The sequence below is a fragment of the Rhincodon typus genome, chromosome 30, assembly GCF_021869965.1.
Source record: "Rhincodon typus isolate 14 chromosome 30, sRhiTyp1.1, whole genome shotgun sequence".
In the NCBI taxonomy this organism is placed as follows: Eukaryota; Metazoa; Chordata; class Chondrichthyes; order Orectolobiformes; family Rhincodontidae; genus Rhincodon; species Rhincodon typus.
The window spans coordinates 5,942,963-5,965,002 of NC_063361.1; the positions used below are offsets into that span (position 1 = coordinate 5,942,963).

General features: G+C 42.7%; 1 protein-coding gene across 4 annotated transcripts in view; it reads right to left on the minus strand.

Moving 5' to 3' along the window:
- The window catches only part of tlk2 (tousled-like kinase 2), a 150,765-nt gene extending 145,091 nt beyond the window's left edge, over nt 1-5,674 (minus strand). For 3 of the 4 annotated variants that reach the window (XM_020516349.2, XM_048614581.1, XM_048614583.1), the window contains exon 1: nt 5,355-5,674. The gene's annotated coding sequence lies outside the window, so the exon portion shown is untranslated. Of the gene's footprint in view, nt 1-4,748; nt 4,818-5,354 lie in introns of those variants that run through there. The other variant, XM_048614582.1, reaches the window with a different exon arrangement.
- Nucleotides 5,675-22,040: the final 16,366 nt, after the last annotated feature.

A 22,040-nucleotide genomic window follows, 5' to 3' on the forward strand; every position in this document is an offset into this window, starting at 1 on the left:
TATCTCTGGGCCAGAAGCCATGGGCTCAAGGCCCACCTCTAAAAGGTATTGATAACCTTTCTGTACTGATAAATAAAATGCCACTTCTTTAAAAATAATGTAACTACATGAAATCTCTTCAATTTGGTGCACTTCTATCAACACCAAAGTTTCTTTTGACTTCTCATAACTAAAGCATCTCATGAAGAATGGTCCCGACCCGAAACATCACCTTTCCTGCTCCTCTGATGCCACCTGGCCTGCTGTGTTCCTCCAGCTCCACACTGTTATCTCAGACTCCAGCATCGGCAGTTCTTACTATCTCACTTCTGGTATCATTTTAGTAATTATCTTCTATATTGTTTTCAGGAGTGTTGTATCATCCCTGATGAGGTACTGAATACAAGAAACTAAACTGTAACTAAAATTAAAAAAAAAAACCTGTGGATGCTTGAAATCAAATAAAAACAAACTCTGAAGAAAAGTCACTGGACTCCATGTTAATTCTGTTTTCTCTCCACAGATGTTGCCAGACCGGAGTTTCTCCAGCAATTTGTTTTGTACCAAATTGTCACGGTTATCCGAATAAAGAATTGCACACAAAGCTATCACCTGGCTTTTGTACTTGATATTTCCATTTATCTAGAATTCTTTTGCTCACATCAACTCACACTCCTAAGTTATTCTAAATTGTCAACTCTCAGCACTTTCAAAAATTTTAACATTATTTTCAAATTCCATCAGATATCTAGCTGCCCAATTTACCAAACAAGTGCTTGCGAGTCCTCTTCAGCTAACAAGTTCTTTTTGTGGCATCAGCAAATTGACGCTGTGCCATTATTCCCAGGTCTAGATAATTCAAACATTTGAGGTAGGCAACCCTCCTAACAGTGATACCCGGTGCTGGCCCCTCTTGGCTGAAGTGCATTCATTGACCACTAGTTTCCATAGTATCGTCAACTCCAAGCCATGATTGCTTTTGATATTCCTTAAATGTTATCACTAATCCTTCTACTTGGCACAATAAAGGATTTATGAATTTGTTCGATTATAAAACATACGCTGCACTCACATTCCACAAATTTGTGTAGCAGCAACGTACTATATGCACTGCAGAAATTCACCAAGCCTCCTTAAATCGTTCCAAGCTCACTTCAGTGTAGAAGGACAAAGGCAGCAGATAAATGGGAATACCACCACTGGCAAGTTCCCCGCCAAGCCACTCACCATCCTGAATTGGAAATATCAGTATTCCATCAAAATGCTAGAAAACAAACCTGGAACTCCCTTCCTCACAATATTGTGGATCTACCTATAATAAACAGACTGCAGCAGTTCACGATGGCAGCTCACTCTCACCCTTTCAAGGGCAACTCAGGATAGGACGAACCAACAACTTCCATATCCCCAGAAGGGCTTACTTGACAATGTCTAAAAAAAAAATGTACACAAGTTGCTTTGTTCTTAATTTTTAAAAATAAACCGAATTAATCAATTTTACACTGCATCATGTTGTCTAATTGTTTAAACAGACTAGTCTACGATTACCTGGTCTTTCTTTTTTTGTTTTGAACAAATTAGCAGTTCTTCAATATATATTCCAAATATCAGCTGGTGGTTCAAACAGAACATTAAACTCTCAATAAAAATACTACAAAAAGGAACTGATTTCATTTTGTTCAGTCACTTAGCCTTTTTTTTTGCAAGGATCAGAAACTTATGGCTTCCTTCTGTTTCCCTAACTTACAAAAACAATCTAGATTGAGAAAAAGTCCTACAGGCTATCAAACCTACACCATCCAGAATTTATGCACAATTATTCAGTCATGGGCATCACTCTCACACTACCTACTGCTCCCCTACTTGAGGGAAAGGAACTTAGTGTATCCTATCTCTTCAGCCTTGATGGTGCTCTGAACAGTGGGCCTTGGCCCTTCACTTAATCTTCACTGTCAGCAAATTCCAATCTTCAGTCTTTTTTTGTAAAAATAACATTTGCCACTTGATACAGCAGCAGCACTAACCAAAAACTTTTATTAAAGCGAACTTCAAACATACAAGAACATAGAACGTTACCTGTTCAATGACAATGCACTAAAACATATTAAAAATGCCATTTACAGCTTTGCAGGAAAGATGAAAAATATTTCATCTGCATGCCTTTAATTGATGCCCTAGATTAGAGAGTTGCTGGAACTTCCTGCCAGGTCACATGATTTATTGTCAAAATGTTTACACGTCTGCACTAACATCTATTCCAATATCTACATCATCTTTTAGTCTAATAGTAAGTTCACTAGGAACACATAGCTATTAATACTGCCAGCTTTACTGCAAATAAAATGCAGCATCACGCCATCACAGCAGTGATGTGGTATTTACACAACCATTGGGTCACAAATATATTTGAAATTATAAACTAAAGGAATTCTGAATCCATCATATGACTCAATGATCCAAAACTTTTTCTCTATACACAAGTGAACAATCTGAACTGACAGCTCACAGCATTGTTTCCACTGTGTGTCTCTGTGGATCTTGAATATTAAGGCTCATTAACAAGCCCTGGTACAACAGTTCTGCATTCAAAATCTCTTGGAAAGCAAACAAAGTCAGGAAACTTGAAATATTTAGCACCCTCTGCCCCTCCTGAGGGGCACAAAACTGACATACACAACTCTGCATCACCACCATAAAATCCATACCAATGGGAAAAAAAAGGGGCACTAAAGGCTAGGTCAGCCCATATACACGATTGAATGGGCAAAATGGCTGAATACAGTGATGACTTTGGAATGACTGCAGTATAGCCACAATTCATGAACAAGCCTGTGGAATCAACTGTGAAATAAAGCCTCTCAAACAAAAGTTCACTTCTCCATTGCATTGCCACCCACTTCCCTCAATCAAACTGACAGACGTGTATCAAATGGCAGTGCATTAGTCTTTGCATGAGCTGACCATGCCAATGGAGGTTATAACTAGCAAGTTTATTTTTCTCCATCAAGTCAAGTCCTGGGAACACCTCTGTTCTCCAGGTATTTTTCAGTTTACTGACAGCTAAAAAACAAATACGATCACAAGGCCATTTAATTCACTTTCTGTATCCTTAGGTACCTTAACTGGTCAAGTAACTCACCTGAAGGCCATTTTAATTCATTTGTTAAAAAGCATACAACTGAGGCAAGAATAACAATTTAGAAGCTGGCAAAATAGTTGTGCTAAAACACCAAAAAAGGAAAGAAGTCTACAATTCTTCAATTATGAGGGAAAATATCTGGTGCATCATACGCCATCTGAAATTAAATCTGACTAATGATTCTGGCCTGACTCAGTCTGCAGTACAAAAGACAGGAATCACAAAATCTCAAGTAGATACAAGATTGAACACAAGTTAATAGACAAATGAAAACATGTCTAAATATACTCCAACATAGTAAGGCCAGGGCAGGTATCAGGCAGTACCTTGCAGGTTTACAAAGGCATTCTGCATTTCCCATTCACTCCTTACAAAATTAAGTCAATGCTGAATAAAGCCTTGCAGCTATGGCCAGCTATCAGAAACTGTTCTGCCAAACAGCAAGAGAGGAACTTCTCTGTCACAAGTAGAGAGACCATCAGAACTAATGTTTCATAAATATGCTGATACACTAAACAGAATAAGAGAGGTGTTAATGTTTAATATTAATATTAACAAATCCATAGATAAGTCTTGCATGCTGCCATCTCCAATGCCCAGAAAGACAGGCATGCCATCTTTCATGGTGGTGGGATGAAACTTAGCCTGGATTTCAGCCTCAACTTACACACAAAGCTTGGTCCAATGAATGCTAAGGTTACTCCCACATTACATTCAGCCAGCGTCCAGCTATAATCCAAAAATCACGTTTTCCACGCAAAATGTTTTCTTCTCCAATTATTCAACTGTGGAAGCCCAATAACCAGGCAATGAGGCACTTTCAATAAACATAGGCACACAATCATGATCCACAAAGCACAACATGGGAAAACTATAACGTGACAAACGAAGCAAAAGCTTTTTTCCCGAAAATGTATAAACCACAAATGCACAATATTTATCAAAATAAAAATCACTCCAACTTTCAAATTCAATTTCATAATAGAAATAAAAAAACATGTCCACCATTTACATTTAACAATTCAAAATTAGATGATCTTCCAGGAATAAATTTACAACACATTCCAGGAGTACTAAACGACATCCAAAATCACATGCAAAATATTAGGACGGCCAAATAAGCTTCAAACTAAAAATATTTGTGTAAAATTCAACTTTTGATATTTAATTATCTGGTATAAGTGGTTCATACAGTCCATATGGCCTTTCAGTATGGTACTCTAAAAAAGGATGGGAGCATGCAAGCATCCCCAATCAATACTGGGCAAAGTAGAAAAAAATATTTTCTAACTTTTATAACGGCCAGGGGGTCCTGTACTTAAGAGACAGGACATGATGAGAAAAGAAAAATAATCTTTTCACCTTGGTTGAGTGGGCAACAAAGGAGGAACAAGAGCAGAGGGGGTGGGGTTAGGAGAAGGGGCTAAGGGATGGGAAGATGCCTACCCACCAAGAGAGGAAGAAATGGACTGATAAGTTTTTTTTTAAAAAAAGGATGGTTTGAGGGGGAAAGAGGGTCTTTCCCCGTTCTGAGTGCTACCATAACGAATAACCTAAGAAGATTTTATTTTCAGGATGTTTTCCCCCTCCCCACACACACCACCCCCAAAATAAAAATCACTGAACTCACTATTTTGCAAGGGCTCTGCCGCTAGGACCTCTTGCGCAGCCGCACTGCCCTCTACCTAGTAAACGCGCATGCGTTCTTCGGCGGACGGGCGGACAGCCGTGTGCGCGCAACCGCAGAGCGAGGGAAACCTCCGCCGTTCAACGGCAACGCATGCGCAGACACCCGGGCCAGGGTCACTTTTTGGCAAAACCTTTTTTTGAAGGGGGGGTGGGAAAGAGCAAAGAAGAGGGGGACAGAAGGGGAAGGGAGAATTAACCAGCCCCGTGTCTCCAGGAGGGGTGGGGTACCCCGAATAAAACCCCGTCGGGGACAAGCCCTTCTTCCCCCCCCCCCCAACCACGGTAGAGTGTTTCTTCCCCCCACCACACCGCCAGGCCTCAGGCCTCGGGCTAGAAGTTTACCTCCGGGCGAGGCGGCGGCCATCAGAAACGGGCCGGGGATCCCCCCCCAGGGGCAGCCACCTGCAGGAGCCGTGCGGGAAAGCCGGGTTGATGGAGGAGGAGGTCCCGAGGCCCTGTCCCTCCTCCTCCTCCTTCCCCCCCACCCCCACACCCACACCCTTCCTCAGTAACACACCCCTCCACAGCACCAAGCAGCTCGCCTTACCTGCTGCTGTTGTCCGGTCGGGTCTTTACCTCCCGGTAGCAGATCCCTCACACAGCGGGGCGATTTGGCCTGTGACCGGGGCCGAGCCTGCGGTCAGTCAGTGATGTACTTCGCCACCTCCCCAACCCCTGAGGCTGCAAGCCGGAGACAGGCGGACAGCCAGAGAGTATCACAGGGCCTGGCGGCGGCCTGAGCAGCACGACATCGGTCCCAGAGGCCGGGGAGTCAGTGGCTCTTAAAGCGAGGATGTCCCTTTCAGGGGGGAGAGGGCCCGCCGAGCGATTAAAAGTTAATCAACAATAAAGCGGAGTGTGTCCTCTCGCGAGATTACAACAAGAACCCCTCCCACCCCTCCAGACTCGACACCCAAACCCTAATCCTCTGGGTGCAGTGTATGCACAAATTTGAACTTCTTGCAATTTACTTCCATCGCCGCCAGGGAAGTGAGCTCCTCCAGTTGTGTTGCTAGCACTGAAAGGTTTGAGGTACATGACCATCATCAACCTTCCCATCAACTGCACAATAGAAGGGAATCCCAAGCTTCTGGTGTCAGGGTTGTCCCTGCAGTGCCATTGGGCTCGTTCTGAAACAAGACCTCCATCTGTTTCTTTTGTTTAAAAAGGAGAGATCTTGAATTTAAATGGTACCTTCAGATCCACAGCCAATTTATATTTTTGGAAGTAAAGTTATCACTGGAATATGGGATAAGCTAGCAGACCATCTGCATGTAAAGGGCAACAAACAACAATGTGGAAAAGACCAATCAGTTGGCCAACGTTGGTTCATAGATACTAGCCACAACTCTGTTGATCTTCCAAAGAATGCCATGCAACTTTTATGTCCACTTGAGACACTTTATGGGTCTTCGATTTAATGTCCCAACTTAGTGTGTATGGAGAACAAGGTGTAGAGCCTTCAGAAGGGTCCAGACCTGAAACGTCAGCGTTCCCGCTCATCTGATGCTGCCTGGCCTGCTGTGTTCATCCAGCTCTACACCTTGTTATCCCAGACTCCAGCATCGACAGTTCCTACTATCTGTTAGTGTGTATGGATGTTGGTTGTGGTGATTTTCGATGCATGTTTATCATGAGCAAACATCTGTTTTCAAACTTGATTAATCATAGAATTCCCTACAGTGTGGAACAGGCCATTTGGCCCAACAAGTCCACACTGACTCTCCAAATAGCATCCCACCCAGACTCAGCCCCCTACCCTATCCCTGCATTTCCCAAGGCTAATCTATCTTAAACTAAACACTATGGGCAATGTAGCATAGCCAATCCACCTCACCTGCACATCTTTGAACTGTGGGAGGATACCAGAGCATCCAGAGGAAGCCCACACAGACATGGAGAATGTGAAAACTCCACACAGACGGTCACCCAAGGCTGGAAGTGAACTGGGTCCCTGGCGCTGTGAGGCAGCAGTGTTAATCACTGAGCCACCATGCCACCCATTAAAAACAAGAGTTTGGCTCAAGGGATGACTTTCAATAGATCCAGCAAGGTAGCTGCTCTGCTACTTACAAAACCCTGAACCAGAATCAGGTCATTTACGATTAATCTGTTCCTTGATTATGTTTGTGACTCTAGCTGTTCCCAGTGGCACATAGCACTGCGAACTTAATGTATGTTTCACCAAAAAAGAGACTTCAGAACAAAATCAATCGTGGTCCTTGCATGATTTTTTTTATTTCACAGGATGTAGGTATTGTTGGCTCAAACAACATTTGTTGCTCATCGCTACCTTTGGGAAGATGGTGGTGAGCCACTTTGAACTGCTGCAGTCCATGAAGTACAATGCTTGATCTGGCACCTGTCCACTTTTGAATTGTATAGACTGGTTTTCCAGTGGAACTTCCTAAAATATACACCAAACAGATTCTTGTTTCTTTGGTTTGTTTTGTGTCTGATGATGTGGAAGCACTGGATAGTATAATTTTTAATGATTTTTTGTCATTAATTTAGGAAATACAGCTCTAGCCTTGGTTGCACCCGTATTCTAATCCCACATCCTGTAGCGTCAGCACTTTGATTTTGGACTTGGCTAATGGTTAGGGAAGTTAGACATTTATCCTGCATTCAGGGGAGCACTCTATTGTTATTGCATTTATTAATGTTTTGTACAGAATGATTGCTATATAATTGATTATGGAACTTTCTGTACAATAATGGCATAAGTGGACTTATTAAGATTACCCAGTTGTAAAAGTTAACAAAATGAGCATTTGCTGCCAAGAATGACCTCATACTCCAGAAGGAAATAAATAATTTGCATTTATAATAATTATTATAATGATCTCATGGCTCAAAAGCACTTCATAGCTATTGAAGTAAAGTCCCACTGGCACCAATGAGATAAATGAACATGATAATAGTTTATTATATCAGTGTTGGTTTGGGGTAATTGTTGGCCAGGACATCTGGAGAACTTCTCCTGTGCTTCTATGAATCAGTCCACTGAGAAAAACATCAATCCATTTAACATCTAAACTGCAAGATGAACTCACGTGTTACTGAGTAATTAATTCCGGACTAACTAAGGTGACAATGGGTTGTTTAATTCATCCTGAAAATTAAAGTGTTGATTTCATTTAGCATCACATATTTTGTGTGCCAACTTATCTCAGCAATGGCTTCTCATCTTTCCCCATTTCAGGTCCTGAACTCTTGGTCCAGGCTGACACTTCAGTGCAGCACTGAAAACCGCAACAACAGAAGTGTTGTCTTTCAGATGTGATGTTAATCCAGAGTCCTATCTGCTGAGAGCTGATGGAGGTCAACCATCCTGAGGCACACGGAGATGTCGGGTACAAAGGGATAGTATACCATAATAGTCATGGAGGATGTAATGACTGATTTACAAATTTCAGATCTGTCTTAGATATACAGTTACTTATCCCATTCTGCTTTTTCCTGCCTTCCTAAATCCAATTGTCCTCCAAACCTGTAATCCTGCTGAATTTGAACACTACATTTAGCAACTAGAGATTCAGCAGTCAAACAAATTCTTGTAGCTTTGGGCTGGTTCCAACTTAATACGTAACATTTGGATACTTTGAAGCTTGAGAATCTATCACAAATCAAATGAACTAACTGTACTTGTGACCAACATTTTTAAGGCATTCAATAAACAAAGAAAACCAAAAGCTCTTTATGAAGTATATAGAGATCAAATTCACACATTGCATCTGGTCAACAATTTGGTGGAATACATACTTATATCTAGTAGGGTAATCAATGCACATTTTCAGACGAAGGTTGTCCACATGCCCTGTTCTATTCTACATAAACTAGGCTACTTTTTGGAAAGTAAGTGGTCTTTATGGAAGGAATTCTGCCATCCTTACCTGGTCTGGTCTACACATGAATCTAGAACAATAGCATTATGGTTGGCTCTTAACTGTTCTCTGTATTGGCCCAGCCAGCCTCTTAGTTCAAGGCGACTTAGGCATGGGCAACAAATGTCTCACAACCAGTGAACAAAAAAAAAGGGCCATTCAGCCTACCTAGCCTGCTCAACAATTCAATTTGAACATGGGTTCATGTACTTCAATTCCATTTTAGTACCTTAGCTCCCTTTCCCTTGAAACCCTTAAACAACAAAAAAAAAGTCCAATTGACCTATCTCCCTTTGTTGGAGAGAATTATGGACCTCTGCTATCCTTTGTAGGATAAAAGTGCTTTCTGATTTCATCCCTGAATCAGCAACGCTAAATTTAAGATTATGTCCTCAGGCTCCCACATTTATTCATCCTGCCCTTTCTACTGAAGAAATGGTTTCTCTTTATCTACCCTATTAAATTCTTTAAAGCACCTCAATCATACAATTGTTTGAATTCTCCTCCAAGGAATACAAGTTATGCCTTTGATTTAAGTTATAAACACCAGTACCATTCTGGTGAAGTTGTATCATACCGTATCCAAGGTCAACCTTCAGGGTTGTGGTGCCCAGAATTGAATATAGCACTCATGCTGGGATCAGAACATGGAATTATTATGTTCATTTGTTGAGAAGATAGCATTAGCAGGTTAGAAAGAGTAGATTTCACCCAAAGGATTATAATGACACTATATTACAGTGGGGAAAATTTTGTTTTGGACTTTGCTTCATAATCTCTCCATGTCGGCTTTGTACCATTTCTGTTACTAATACATCATTATTCATGAATACTCAATCCAAAGACAGGTCCCTAACTTCTTATCTGTTGCTGCTTTATCCTGAGCTGTTTTCTTGACTTTCTCTTAAAAAGCGATAGTTTACCTTCTACTCTTAGAGGAAGGTGTAAAATCCTTTTTAGCTAAATCAGAACTTGAAATCCCATTTATCGGTATTATTTGGTACCAAATGCCAAGCCATTTAGCCAACTGAGCTATCTGGCCCCCGTGGCAGAGTCCAGTGGCCATCATGAAGGTTCAAGTCCTGCTCCAGATATTTGAGCCCATAATGAACATTGAGTCCCTTCAGTGGATGGAAAAGGTTCAACAGCATGTTTGAAAAAAGAGCAAGAGACATCTTCCTAGCGTGCAGGCAAACATTTATCCCTCAACTAAATCTATTGTGTTGTTTGTTGGAGTTTGGTGTGCACAAATTTAACTGCTGTATTTACCTGTTTTACATTCACCAATACGTCATTAGAGCTTTGAGATTCATGAAAGACATTGTATAAATACAAATTCTTTTTATAAAAACATGAAAGTCATATGTGAAAACAAAGCAATTTTATAAGTAGCTTTGAATCATAAAAACTAGTACCACTACAGTAGAAGCAGAAATGTAGTTTTGGCAACAATTTTTATAACGTGTTAGTCTTGGAGCAGCAAAAGCACTTTTGTCTCTAGGTTATGTAACCGCCTGTTAAAATAGCACTTAGTCATGATACAGAGGGTACAAAGGAATCTGGGTATTACACAGTTATAAGGTACAATGTGAATTCTGTGCAGTTTGTAAATGCCAATTAAACTCTGAAACTGCTAAATGCAGAAGTATTAATGATAAGTTCCCTTGCTGCCAGTGAGGAGACATGCTTGGGTGGGATGAGAGTTGCAACACCGAACAATCGTTGGGAAACCTACACTGTCTTTGAATATGGCACTCCCTTGCTCCATCGATTGTGTAATTTTACAATTTAGATCGCATTGTGAACTCATTCTCGCCATTTCTGAAGCCTGCTCCAGTTGTACAGGACTTACAATTTCTGTGTTCCTCTGAATCTGGACTGTTCTATATTCCTGACTTCTTTGCAGATCAATGTTGATTTTAACTCTAACTCTGGAATCCCCTCTCTAAATCTTTCTACCTCAACACCATATTCCTCTCCTTGAAGACATTGCTTACCTCTTTAACCAAGCATTTGATCAACTATATTAATATTTTCCTTTTTGACTTGGTGTTACATTGTATGTGATTACTCTTCAGTGAAAGAAAAATGTGCTATTGCAGAGGCCAATACCTATAAAAATAGCATTTCCCAATGAAACACAGAAAGGACAAGATTGCACTTTTTAAGACGTTTACTGTAATAAATAAATGAAAATCAATCTATAATAAACATTACTTAACAGGAAACTATACCAAACTAAGGAATTAGCTAACTAATATAATCAAGATCCATATTATGATACCTTTCACTGCACATTGCACTTCTGGCAGATATATTGCATTACAGGAATAGTTCCTCAATGATCCCAGTTCTCCATTAATCTTACTTGTCCCTGCTACACTAGGTTTAAAGTTCCAATGTCCTTCAAAAATCATTTCACTCAAACCAAGTTATCCACATTTGATATTCACCAGCAGGGTGGTTCCTTGTTCCTTAAACCTCCAAAGGTCTTGCCTCTTCTGCTTCTTTCATTTTGAAGAGAAAACAAACAATTACAGGCATCCTGGGATAACAAGGTGAAGAGCTGGATGAACACAGCAGACCAAGCAGCATCAGAGGAGCAGGAAAGCTGACGTTTCGGGTCTAGATCCTTCTTCATAAAATGAATTACAGGCATCCTGCTTTGTTGTTAATGCAAACAATCGTTCTATTTCACAATAACAGTACACTTTTTGTTCCTCTCTGTCTATGATTCAAAAAACAGCTGTCAATATTCTGTGAAACCATGTATAAACATATAAAAATTGCCATTTGAAGTTAAGTAGTATCAATACCACACCGTCATGTCCTCAGCATAATTTGCGAACTCTAAACTCGTATAGCTCGTTTAGACACTTGTTACTTTTTTAGTGTTTCAATTTTAATAAATAAACAGGACAGCTTTATGTTTTAAACAAATTAATATTAGTTTATTATGTAGCTTGTGCCAAAAATTACTGAATAAACAATATATAGCTATTAGCTAAAATGCAGATACAAAGTTTAAAAGATTAAACGTAAGTACAGATTAAACACACTATCGAAAGATGGTTGTAAAGTCAGCAGCTACTATCGTTGCAGGGCTGACTTGCTTAAAGATCTCTCTCTGTTGAAAATGTACGGTCAGAAGTCAGTAGCTGTGATGTAGTTGGGTAATTGGAGGTTGCTTCCGCAGATGGACCCAACAGAACAAGTTCTGGAACAGACTGAAGGCATCTTTTTTCACTTTTATGGCACTATAAATTGCTAGTACAGTACAGAACTCCTTTGTATGGTTTTCTTTCCCTCCTCTCTCTTGAAAACCATCTCTTTCTGATGGTTTCTCTGTGATTTCTGTGTTCTACTCAAAATGATGGTTTACAGCCTGAAGTATTAGAACCAAAGCAAAATGACTGCTATGCTAATTTCACCTGAGCCATACTGTTCCACCAGGCAAATAATTTGATTATGTTTAAATTCCTGGTGGTATCTTTCAAGTCTCCTGTTTTTGCAGAATCTTTCTATTCTCACATCTTTAGGAGGACCCATTGTATTGTCTAGGGGTTAATCGAATTCTGAATGTCTTCCTCTGTGATTAGTGCTAGGATAACATATCATGCAATAGTTTTCTTTGATTCATATCCCAAAGGCTGTGAGCTGTGTTCAAAACAGATTCCTTCTTAGAATATTTGCACCTTATGCATGTAGATTTTAATTTTCCTAGGGGCTGAACAACATAGGTAATGATGAGGAAATTGCAATTCTTGATGTTGAGAAAAAAAAGTCTAATTCTCTCCTTCAGATTTCAACAGCTAGATCTCACTAGTGAGCAGTGAGCCCCAATTTGCATGCATTAATGTCTCAATTATCACCTAATCTCGCCTCATTTCTATGCAGGTTGCTATTCTCCTAGTTACAGATGAAAAACTGGACAGTACCACTTCTCAACTTGAAAGTCAGAGTGGTAACCTGATGGCTGCTGCTCACTGGTGTTTTCTTTGGGCCTTTGTTTTAACGGCCATTTGGCCAACATTTGATGGATAGCAACTGCCTCCACCTTTCATCCATAGACGTTGGCATTGGCAAATCACCAGTTTCACCAAATCATTGTGGCACACGTGAGGCTAATTTATATTAAAGTTCAGCCCTTCACTCTGGTTCTTTGGTATTTGCTGACACCTTATACTGTAATGTTGCTGCCAGACTGTTTTTTGCACAGAGACAGGCACCCATGCCATGCATCAGAACAGGGTGCATTTCAGGGGTCTCAGCATGCTCTCTTAGCTCTCACTCACAGTATCGCTGCCTTGCCTTTTGCGCAATGCCACTTCTTTCAAAACTTAGAAACTCACAGTAGTTCTATGTTGCCTTTCCTTTTAGTGCAGATATGAAGCCAGATGGCTTGTCATGGTTATAAAACAAAGAACTGCGGATAGACAAATAGGAGGCTGGAAGAACACAGCAGGCCAGGCAGCATCTGGAGAAAAGGAGCAGTCAATGTTTCGGGTATTACTCAAGTCCTGAAGAAGGCTAGTTGACTGCTCCTTTCCTCTGGATGCTGCCTGGCCTGCTGTGTTCTTCCAGCTTCCTGTTTGTCTACCTTGAATTCCAGCAACTGCAGCTTTTTCTCTCTAAAGAACTACAGATGCTGGAGATCTGAAACAAAAACATAAATTACTTGCAAAACTCAGCAAGTCAGATGGCACCTGTGGGGAGAAAGCAGAGCTAATGTTTCAAGTCCGGTGACTCTTCAACTAGACCCAGGTTCAGTTTGCATGCACTGAATTGTCAAGGGATAGACGTGTTGCTGTATGGCACCATGTTACATTAATGTCACACATGCACTACGTATTTCTCCAACCTCCACATGAAGGATTTGCAGCAGGGATTCCTCTCAGTCTTTGGAGGAAGTTCCAGGGGACAAGTTTACAAACCTCACTGCTAGTCCCGCCAGATGAGCAAAGCTCAGTGCTGTTATTCAATGAGGATGTTCTGGGACACTGTGTCAAAACTGAGACACCTGCTGGGGGAGGACTTATGATCTGAAGGGGTGGATGGCCATCCTATCCCAGAGGCCATCAAGGTGACAGCTGCACTTAAGTTTAATGCAACTGGCTCTTTTTAAGAATCCACTGGGGATTCTAGATCTACGTGGGATTTCTTAATGCTCAAGTCAAGGCTGTTACCGATGCAATTTGTGCCAGATCTCACTGTTTCATCTTCTTTCCTTCTGACAATATCAGTGCTGCAGCCTGAGCTGTAGGCTTTGCCAAAATAGCTGGCTTGCCCCGGTACAGGGTGTTATAGACTGTGCAAAGATTGTGTTTAGAGTGCCATACCATGTTACAGCTGGCATCATTAATAGGAAAAGATTCCACTTAGTCAATGTTAAAGCCATTGGAATCGCATTTTAAAAGTCTAGATTAAGTAGGAGCAAATTACTGCAGATGCTGGAATCTGTACTGAAAACAACAAATGCTGGAGATCACAGCGGGTCAGGCAGCATCCATGGAGAGAAAGCAAGTTAACGTTTCGAGTCTAAATGATTCTTCATCAGAGCTGAAGTGAAGTGTGGAGGTAGCAGCATTTATGCACTAGTCGGGGACGGGTGTTTGGAATGCTGAGAGAGAAAGGATGTTGATAGTGCAGATTAAGTGATCAGAATGTGAGAATGGCAGAACAATGATGTGCCTAACTACCAGACTGGAAAGACAGAAAGTCCCACTGGAGTGGGGAAGGGAGAGAGGATATGGTGACAGAGAATGTCACAAGCAAAGCTAAAAGAAAGGAAAGGAATGGATTCATAATTTGAAGGTGATGAACTCAATATTGAGCCCAGCAGGTTGTAAAGTGCATAGTTTCAAGATGAGATGTTGCTCCTCCAGTTTTCACTGTGATTCGTTGGCTTTTTCTCTATGGATGCTGTCTGACCCACTGTAATCTCCAGCACTTTTTTGTTTCCAGTCTGGGTTAGGTACCCTGGAAGGAGCCATGATGCATTTATCCTTGAGAACTCTCAGGCACCTGCCCAATTTCAAGAACTGCATGCCTTACAAAAATGGTTATTAGAAGGCAAAGGCCACCATCATAACCAAGGCTGATGACTCTGTTACGACTGAGGCTGAGCATAGATACAATGTAGCCATTCTTCAACATGGGCCATTGTGGAACAGATGATAGATCTCCTGAAGATGAAGTTATGGTGCTTGGATCCATTTGGGAGGTCTTGCAGTATACCTTAGACAGAGTGTGCCAAACAATCCCTGCACATTGTTATCTGCACAGCTAGGGCAGGCAAAAAAAAACAATGTAATAGATGCTAAAGAACTGGAAGAATGGTAACAATCTTCCAAGGAGCAAGATGAGGGCAGTGACTGGGAGGAATATAAACTTCACTATGACAGAGCAATGTAGTGTCATGTGCAACAATTCAGACAGGAGTTCAACAATATCCATTTCCAGTAGTTCTGATTTGGATGAAGACACCATTCATCGATTGTAAATTTGTTGCTGCTTGAAAGGCCAGCTGTCCCTGCTTGGTTCCGAAAGCAAATGCAACTCTTTTTATTTGTTCTTTCTTCTCTTTCTCTGTCGTTGAATACGGATAACATTAACAACTGTTTGAAAGCTCTGCAACAACTGATGCTCCTGCATTCAATGATGACAACATCTGTTGTAACAATGGTCATTGGCGAAAGAGTAGCACTCCTTTACACAGAGTTCCAACATCATATTGGTTGCTGTTCCATCTGGGTGCCTGCTGGCCCTGTCCTGGGCCCTGGTGAAGAAGGGGCACCTGGAATGAGATCGATGTCCCTCATCTCTCACTTCCTGTCGACACTGAGCACCAATGGTTATTATGATGGAGTGTAGGTCTGGGTGCATCTCCAGCACCCAATGAACACTTTGCTGGATCTTGCGCTGCCAAACCTGTCATGGAGGCTGCCAGCCTCATGTATGCAGGAGGCAGAATGGTACTGAATTCTCTGCTGGTCATTTCATTAACTATGGATTCAACCTTCACAGTCATGCTCTTGTACTGAATTACAAAGAAAAACAGAAATTGCTGGAGAAACTCAGCAGGTATAGCAGCATCTGTGGAAAGAAAACATAAGTTAATGTTTTGAGTCCAATGACCCTTCTTCAGAACTTCAGTACTGATAATGTGGGTGGACACCTCCAACATCTGATCCAGTTCACCAAGTGTCTCGGATAAGCCTCCCTGCTGCTCCTGTGTCGGTGCGTTTTCACCATGTGGTTAATAGCCACCATCATGAGGTTCCTGTGTGGAGCTGAGCAGGTTCCTGGTCTCCAGCAGTCCTCTGGCTACTGCTAACTTAGGGCAGTACTGTAGAAATGTGGCTGTGATGTACTCACCACTATGCTGCCGACCACGTGACGACCACTGATGCCACCGTCCATGTCACCACTCCTGCACACACACACACTCACTCCAGCTGCAATCTCCACCCTCACTCCTTGCTCCAGCTCAACAGTAAGCTGCAGCCCCAAGCTCACTAAGCCCCATTCCCCCAGACCTCCCCCTCACTGAGGCTGAATGGTCAGTACTCAGCGAAGGACTCACCTTCATTCCCCTGCGCCCACATGTGAACAAGTTTTATGCATGCCTCGATGTCAAGCTCTTTTTCCACTGCCTCCCCCTCCACACCTATTTCTTTGAACGGGAATCCAACCCACCCTCCGACGACCCCTTCTCCCATGGCCAGCAAACTCCATCTTCCTGGACACCCCATCCCGGCCTCCTACCCTCCCTTGACTCCTTCATCTCTAACTGCCGCCACAACATCAATCTCCACCCGTCTCACCCACTTCAACCTCTCCCCATCAGAACGCACAGCCCTCTGCTCCATTCGCTTCAACCCCAACCTCACCATTAAACCTGCTGACAAGGGGTGACATACTGGTAGTATGGTGAACTGACATTTTCTCCTACTGTCCCCTTGATCACGACCCCACCTCTGATCACCATGCCATCATCTCCTAGACCATCAACAACCTCATCACCTCAGGAGATCTCCCGTCCACAGCCTCCAACCTGATAGTTCCCCAATCCTGCACCGTCTGTTTCCATCTCCTACCCAAAATTCATAAAGCCTACTGCCTCGGTGGACCCATTGTCTCTGACTGTTCCTGCCCCACGGAGCTCATCTCCTCCTACCTCGACTCCGTTTTTTCCCCTTTGGTCCGGGAATTCCCCACTTACATTTGGGACACAACCCACGCCCTCCACCTTTTCCAAAACTTTCAATTCACCATTCCCCACACTTCATCTTCACCATGGATATTCAGTCCTTGTACACCTCTATTTTCCATGAGGATGGCCTAAAAGCCCTCCGCTTCTTCATCTCCCATAGGCACAACAACCTGTCCCCTTCCATCGACGCTCTCGTTCGCTTGGCGGAATTGGTGCTAACCCTTAACAATTTTTCCTTTGATTCCTCACACTTCCTACAAGCCAAAGGGGTGGTCATGGGCACCTGCATGAGCCTGAGCTCTGCCTGCCTCTTTGTAGGATTCATGGAACAGTCTCTCTTCAACAACTACACTGGTACCATCTCTCAACACTTCCTCCGCCACATTGATGACTGTATCAGTGCTGCCTGTTGTTCCCGCGAGGAGCTTGAACAGTTCATCAACTTCGCCAACACCTTCCACTGTGCCTTCAAAATCACCTGGACCATTTCTGACTCCTCCCTCCCCTTCCTTGACCTCTCCATCTCCAGTAACCGAGTCACCACTGACATCCATTTCAAACCCACTGACTCCCACCTCGTCTCACCACCCTCCTGCAAAAATTTTATCCAATACTCACAATTCCTCTGCCTCTGCTGCATTTGCTGCCAGGATGAGGTATTCTACTGTGGGATTTCCCAGATATCTTCCTGCTTTAGGGACCATAGTTTCCCCGCCTCTGTCAATAAGGATGCCCTCAATCAAATCTCTCCCATTTTCTGCACTTCTGCCCTCAAACCCTCTCCCCACAACAACATTAAGGATAGAATCCCCTTAGTCCTCACAGAGCACCCCACCAACCTCCAAATCCAACACATCATCCTCTGACATTTCTGCTACCTACAATCAGATCCCAATACCAAAAAGATATTTCCCTCTCCACCCCGTCTGCTTTCTGCAGGGACCGTTCACACCATGACACCCTCATCAGTTCCACACTCCCCACCAACTTCTCCACCACATGCAGGAGGTGCTACACCTGCCCCTACACCTCCCCTGTTACCTCCACCCAAGGCCCCAAACAATCCTTCCAAATTCGGCAGAGATTCACCTGCACTTGATCTGACTTCATCTACTGTACCTGTTGCTCCCAATGTGGTCTCCTGTATATCAGGCAGACCAAATCAGATGCGGGGACTGGTTCGCAGAGCACCTGTGCTCTGCATGCATCAACCAATCCAACCTTCTGGTTGCCATCCAGTTTAGCTCCCCCTCCCACTCCCCTGGTGACATGTCCATCCTTGGCCTCCTGCACTGTCAGAGTGAGGCCAAATGTAAACTGGAAGAACAACACCTGATCTCTCGCCTTGGGAGTTTACAGCCCGTTGGCCTGAATAATGACTTCACCAGCTTCAAAATCTCTCCACTCCCAACCTATGACTCACCTCTTCTGACTCACCTATCCACTCCACCCTTCTCACTGACCAACCACAATAACCCCATACCTGCATCCACCTATCTCCGTCCCATCTACCCTGCTCCCAGCCCCATCCCGACCAATTTATTTCTGGGCTCCCCTTCCCCACCCCCCCCCCCGTCCTGATGAAGGGTTTTGGTCTGAAACATTGACTTCCCTGCTCCTCAGATGCTGTCTGACCTGCTGTGCTTTTCCAGCTCCACATTTATTGACTCTAGTTTCCAGCATCTGCAGTTCTCACTGTCTCCAAGTCACCAGATTGTGCTCTTGACTTGAATCTCGCTGAAGTGTCTCATTAAGGTGTTAGTATCTGAGCTGGTGGATGGTGCAGGAGGCAATCTGTCCAGTGCTTCCTCTGAGGGATCTGTAGATTCTTCCCTCAGAGGTGAAGCAGGACCTGCTGCCCAGAGGAGCTAGCTCAGGTGGACTGCCACTGGGGCCTGCAGCAAACAAGAGAGGGAATGAGTTGAGCAAAGGGAGGGAAGTCAAGAGCACATTCAGAATATGTTCACAGTGGGAGTACAGTGCAGCACAGCACAATGAATCTTGCAGCAGGGATGTCTTGGAAACCCCACATGAGTGGTCACAGCCATCTCCTGCAAGATTAAGGATTGTCTCCTCCTGTGAGTTGAGGAGATGAATATTGGCCATCGCATCACCCATTTTGGCCCTTTCAGCCCTGTATGAGACTTTTTCTCCCATGAATGAAGAAAGGGATTGAGTGAGCTGCAAGTGACTGGCATAGTTAGAGCTGGTGCAAGTGTAGGAAAGGTGCCCCAAGTGAATGAGCACGAAGCATAGTGGCAGGAAGGTTAGTAGCTGCAGGAATAGGGGATGGTGGTGCATTGAGAGGTATGGAAGGAAAATGTATGTTGCAATAGTGAGAGTGGTGGACCATGAACCTTGGTGACAGGTGGCAGAGAGAAGATCTGGCTCTGGGCTGTAGAGTCTCAGTCTTTGAGTATAATTAAGGTAAAGATTGTTAGCTTTCTGATTACCAGTGGTGCACAAGGTTATGGGGTTGGGGCAAGTAAAAGGCATTGAAGTGTTCCGTCACTATGATTGTATTGAATAATGGGCCAGGCTCGATGGGCTGAACAGCCTAGTCCTGTTCCTAGATGGTGGCATTTTCCCCTGCTGAGTGCAGAAGGTCATAAACCAACTTGCGGAGTTACTGCATATTCCTGTGGACTATGGACGCTGCACCGACTCGGTGGCTACTTCTGATCAGGCTGGCAGCTTCAACAGCTGTGGTCTCCTCTGATGGTCCTGAGGACAGAAGATGGCCTTCCTCTCCATCACTCTGTCCTCCATGTCCCTGTTGGTGAAGCAACATGTTCCTCTCAGTCACATTGACTGCAGATGTAGAGCAAAACACTGAGAGCAGTTGCTGGCTTACAGAGTTTAAATTAGTATACAGTGGGAGTTTAAATATGGCACCGGAAACTGATGAGCACTTCCATCTTTTATTGAGTTCAAGTCTGCGCAAGAGCATAACTGTGGAGGTTGAATGTGTAGTAAATGAGGTGAGCAGCGGTGAATTGCATGAGAAAAGTCGTTCGGGCTCACAAAGGGAATCCTGCCTGAAACACTCCGAAGTAGTCAACATATGGGAAGACACCTCCCTAATGTTTTTCAATCTTTATTCCCAATAAACATCATGAAAACATGAATTAATGTTTTAATTATTCAGAGATTTTGAATTCTTATTTCTACCCGTCATATTGCAACATTTCTTGCAATTGAGAATATTGTATATGTGTGTATGAACTTCACAATGATGGACTGCAGCAGTTCAAGAAGGCAGCTCACCACCACCTTCTAAAGGGCAACTAAAGACAGGCAATAAATGCTGGCCCAGTTAGAGATGCCCAACTTTCCATTAATGTATTAAAATAAAACAAATAGATCAACATTAGTACACGCCAAAACACATGTCTAAATATACATTTTCTCAAAGTAATTCCTTTGCACTAATTATACAACTTCAACAGTGACATGAAAAATAAACACAATTTTATGGACTACTTGCCATAATTAATCTGGCCTTTTGTTTTGAACAACATCCACAAATCACCATCAGTAACTTGTTTTACAAAGCCGTCTGATCTTCCTCACAATTTTGGTGTTGACTGATGCTTTGGATGTTTGGTATTGCTTCTGTATTCAAAGAAGCTCCTGCTTCTCTGTCAGAAGTTGGTTCTTCTGAAAGAGTTCAAACCATGGCCTGAGCCTGTGACCAAGTGGGTCATGCCTTTGTTTGGTAATCCCTTTCTGGGGATTTCCGGTGCCATATTTAAACTCCAACTGTATACTTATTTAAACATCAATTCCAACAAAGTAGTTCCACTGCATTTCCCATGTATCACTGTGGTTAACAAGGGAAGGCACAGAACATGAATGTACTCATTTTGACTGAAGTTGTGTTCACTGTTTCATGTGTAATTCTGACATTTTGGCTGAATGTTTGCGTCCAACTTTTACAGATGAGTGACTAGGAACAATATTCATAACAGCCTCATCATCAAAAGTTTAGCAGATGTATAAAAGAGCACAAAAGTACGCAGGGGCAACTGGTGAATTCTCTCCCAAAAGCCCTCAAAACCCCTGGAAAAATTCAACCACGGGGACAGCCAATCAGAGAAAAGTCACCCCTGTTTTTTAAATGTAGTGCATCAATGAGGAGCTGCTCCTCCGATTACAGACTGTTTCCCTCCCAATATGAGCTGTTGATAAATTCATTAGTTAGCATTGCTGGGAGGGGTAGAGATAGCTACCGGGAAAAAGAGAAGACTGCAAGGGGGTTGGGGGAAATAGAGACTCCAAGGAGGTTGGAGATGGTGGGTAAGGAGACGTCAGCTACAAAAGAGAGAGAATAGTTTTAAACCTGTCAGTAATAAATACTCAGTTAACTGGGAGCTAGAAAACTTGAAATTGCTGAGGTAATTAATTCCTAGTTGTGAAAGTTCAGGATCTACTAAAGAGTATAGTGAATGCCATTGTAGTCAATATAATGTGTCAGTTATTAAAAATAAATCTGAGATTGAGATCTGAGGTGCAGTAAAAGGGTACCACTTTCCTGGTTAAGATGCTCCAGCTTTGTGTTTATTCATTGAAATGCATTAGCTGTGACCTCACCAGTTGGTAGACGGTCTGTTTAAGGTGATGGCTTTGAGTGTGTAGAAATGTGCATCAATTTTCCTGAAAAAATACCTTCTGTTGTTGACATACATCTGAAGTATTGTATCAGTGTATGTACTGTGGTGCCCAGAAAATTAATGCCTTTCTCGTGTATTGTGAATTAATTTAATGGAGGATTGATGACGATTGAGCACCATGACGAATTATTCCAAATCTGCTTCTGTGCGAGTCCAAATGCCTGACGTGTGAACTCAAATGCAGAAAGTTTTGTCACCACATGACTGCATCATCTAATGAACAAACTAGTGAAAATGAAAATAAAGCCCCTGAAACCCAGTAAGTAGCTCCCAAAAATCAAATAATAGCTCTTGAGCAAATCTCAGGAACAGCCCTCAAAAAACAAAATTGTTTTCACTCTGGGATACGGAATATGAAAACAAGCAATTGTTATGGTCCGTTATAGTGAGTAGTGTCATGTCCAGTTTTGTTCTGTATGGATTATATGGGGTCCAATTCTGTATATTTGCTGATTGTA